We start from the raw sequence: 4,194 nt of genomic DNA, 5'->3' as shown, positions 1-4,194 counted from the left end.
GGAATACAGGCTGACTATGGACCTCCTGCACCAGGGGCTGCAGGGGGATCCAGGCTGACTATGGACCTCCCTGGGATGCAGGGGGATCCAGGCTGACTATGGACCTCCCTGGGCTGCAGGGGCATATAGTCTCCCTTACAGACCTCCCTGGGCTGCACGGGGATGCAGGCTGCCCTATGGACCTCCCTGGGATGCAGGGGAATACAGGCTTCCTTATGGACCTCCCTGGGCTGCAGGGGCTCAGCTGCCTCCCCATGCTCTGCACCAGGGGCTGCAGGGGAATCTCTGCTCCTGTGCCCGGAGCACCTCCTGCCTCTCCTTCTCCACTGACCTCGGTGTCTGCAGAGTTGCTCCTCTCACATATTCCCACTTCTCTCTCTGGCTGCAATGGTGCAGCTTTTCTTCACTTCTTAAATCTATTATCCCATGGCACCACCGTGGTGGCTGCTGGGCTTGGCCTTGGCCAGAGATTCATCCATCCTGGAGATGGCTGGCGTTGGATGTCAGATATGGGCAAAACTTCTGGAAGCATCTCACAGGCCCCACTCCTGTAACTTCCTCACTTGTGAAACCTTACCATGCTAACAAATACACCTTATTAATTTTAACCTTATAGTTCTATTTCTTAGGGAAATTAATTTAGTTGGCTTTCTACTATTGCAAATACACAGTTTCTGAGACTGAAAATTACTAAGCTGTGTACTTACCCAAAGAGTACCTCTTCAGTAGAAGGATGGTTGTCCTTAGAAAAAGCAAATTATTACAATGGCTAATTTTGGACCAGTTTACTGAGATAGTTAAAGTCTGCAACATGCTCTTTCTTTTTCTCCAGCAAAACATTTAAAATTACTTTAGCCTTCAGCAGACATTGCACTGAATATTTATGGGAGAAATAAAACCAAACAAAATTAGCTATTTAACACAAACCTCCAGTTTATAAAACAACTGATTGCATTTGAATATTTTAATCTGCTTTACTAGCAGTGCGATCAGACAAAACAGTAAAGCATTGAAACACCATTTTACATTAACATTACAAAATACAATAATTTTTTTCTCTATGTATTTACATAAGCAAACATATAGGTATTCAAAATAGAATGCATCTCACCGTTTGGCAATAATTACATAAGTACAGTGCATGGTTGACTGGATGGGATAGATACATAGGAATTTTTACCCTGAAGTGTAAAAAGGATGCACACCAGTTTAGGAGATACATGGTGAGCTTCATGTCTTTGGACATTTTTCAGATGCAGTTTTAAAAGTAATAAAATGTCAATCTACTTGAAAAATTGATGCTGAACAGTTTTTTCAGATGAAGTGGTTTTTTTGGATGCAGATATGACAGACTGACTCAGCATGCTTTTCCTGTCAAGTAGGGGAAGGCCCTAACCTCTGAACCAGTCTGTATGAATGTCTTCTCTTTTTTTTTTCAACCTGAAAAATTATAAAAAATTCCATTCCATTCTTATGCATAATGAAAATACAGCTTTTTGGAAGATGGAAATGCTGCTCTGAAGCTGGTCATATTAAACCACGGTGTTCATTCCAAGCATGGGCCAAGTGCTGAAAATCCTAGCTTAAAACAGCTGAATTTTTGTCATCTGTCTGCAGTACAATGAGTCCATTAATTGCTATCTACTGATGAACAACCCCTAGCAGATTTGGCATGGTGGCTAGAACAAATTCATATCCTGACTCTGTCATCCTCACTAAGGCAAACTGCACAAAAATCTATTAATATTTTGATGCAGGGTGGCAGAATCAGGCCTTTATAAGTCAAAAATGTCCATAAAGAGCTGGAGATATTGGTCTTTGCTGTGCATTCTTGGCCTTGAGAGGCTACTTAGGCAAAAGCTGCTGACCACTCAATAAAACCGTCTGAGTGTTACAGAATCAAAATGTCAGGCATCAGTTTTCCCTGCTTCTAAGCAAAAACTCAGTGTTATGTTCTCTCCAGCTGTCAATTAATGAAATGCTGTTAAGTCTGTTATGTCCAAAACATAGGTTTTATTTTAAAATAAGCTGGGAAAAAAATTATTGTTCAGAGTCACCTTGTAATGAAACTTCAAGCCAGTAATTGAAACCCTCTGTGATTGTAGTGAAACATTCCCTGTCAGTATTTGCAACCTGAGCAATTTGACATTGTGAACAAGGAACAGAAAGTGAAATGAAAGAGAAACAGAGGGCTGATCTGCTCTGCCACATGGGCAAAATGCAGACAGTAAGTGGAGAGCAGAAGCACTGAATGTGAAATGTCCAGTAACAGTTTATTAGCTGCGAGCTGGTGAAGGAGACTCTGCAGAGCAGCAACTGGGTGCTCAGGAGATTTGGGAGGAATTGAGCTCTGGAGAAGGGCAGGGTGCCATATACATCATACAAGATGCAGGTGGGCTCTGCTCCCTGGCACAAATGGGCAATAAGATCCAAGCTGTCTGTCCCACCTACTGCTTTTGATTGCAAAGCCAGAGAAACTTGCATCAGGTCAGACCTAAATGGCAAAAAATATGGTGATTCCCTCCCCTGGTGGAAGCCTCTTTGTTTCCTTTCCCTTCACATGCAGGTTTAGAGATCTTCAGTCCCCTGTCAATATTCATCATATGAAGGCAATGTGGTTTGGGTACAGATCTAGAGCCTCAGACTCTTCTCACAAAACACCTTTGCTTTTATTACTGCCTGCTTATTCCCTGAGACACCTGTTTCCAAGGGCAGATCCTCAAAACCATCACCCCAGTAGTGGAGTGGAGACATCTGGCCTGTGGGATACAAGATGGGTATTGTACTTAGCTCGAAGTACTAGATTTAGGGTCAATATCAAACTTGACAGGAAAGAGTGGAAAGTCACTGATCCCAGCTACTGCTATGGTAGTCCTCATACTCAGCTGCATTTAGCAGATTCCCCCTGGAATCTCTTTGCCACTGTGACACTCCTCACACAGTGCTTGGCAGGAGCAGGATGTGTGCATAGGGAGGTGGGAGCAGTGAGTTCATTTTTGCTTCTGCTGAGGCTGTTCAATTTGACTGAGATGGTCAAATGTACCCAGAGATAGAGAGAGCACATAAAGCACCTGGTAAGCACAGCAATTATTCCACTTGAGTTATCAGTTCATCCTAAATGACCAGTTTTGGGGGAAACCTATGAATGTCTGTGAGGTGATAGGTGACATGCATGGCATCATCACTGCAAATCAGGATACAGCATGACACTTTGTCCCAGACATGGAGGCTGAGGTCTGTGGGGTGAGTCAGTGTCATCATGTGCATGCAGAGCTTCTGTGTGACCAGTGCGCAGTGGCTCCTACCTATCCCATGTCAGAGGAAAGGCTTCATAAAACTTGTAGATTTAGTTTTACCACGTATATGACAGTAAATCAGTTTCTTGGAAATCAGTCACATACCCAGCCAACTTTTAAGTCCTTGTCTGCCATAGATCAGTATCTTAAGCTAAAGGTCTTCTTCTTCCAAAGACTTGGTAGGCTAGAAAAGGGTTCACTTTCTGTCTCTGTCTCTCTCCTTCTTTGACCTAGTGGAAATTTAATTGCTCTGTAAAAACTGAACAACTTCAATAGAAGGACAGATGAAGGCATTGGAGATTTTCTTCTGGATGGGCAGTATTTTTTCCCACAGAAACTGGAATACATCCTGGTTCTGATGAGATTATGGCTGCAAAATTTATGGAATTAATCAAATGACTGGATTTAAACTTTGCATGTGAGTGCAGCATTTATATTTGTCCTCTTCAGCAAAATCCCACTGCCTTCAGTGACATCAGTTATCATGTCATGAAAAGAGTTTCATGACTAGACATGTCTGTCAAGCAATGTATTCTGCCCTTGGCTCTATGCAGGTGAAATGCAATGCTGTTTCCAGGTCTTGTTATTTTTCAAGTGAGCCCCATTTGCCCATACATATTTCATTAAGGCTGAGTCCTAGTAGTGCAATCTTCTGACCATTCCTGAGCAATCTGCCTTAACAGCAATACAGTCAAACAAGGGAAAAATATTTTTAGCAACTAACAGTTTTCTAATAATTCTGTCTTTACAAGCCCTAAACCAAAACCAGGACATTCTTCATAACGGCCTTTTTTAACCAAAGAGAAATGATGAGAGAGAATCTACTTCAACCTTTTACTGAAGACTTTACTCATGCAGAGTTTCCTCTGACATTACTTAAATCAGATTTTGTTGGAAT

Source organism: Ammospiza caudacuta, chromosome 2 (genome assembly GCF_027887145.1).
Source record: "Ammospiza caudacuta isolate bAmmCau1 chromosome 2, bAmmCau1.pri, whole genome shotgun sequence".
NCBI lineage: Eukaryota > Metazoa > Chordata > Aves > Passeriformes > Passerellidae > Ammospiza > Ammospiza caudacuta.
Note: the sequence above shows the minus strand (reverse complement) of the source record.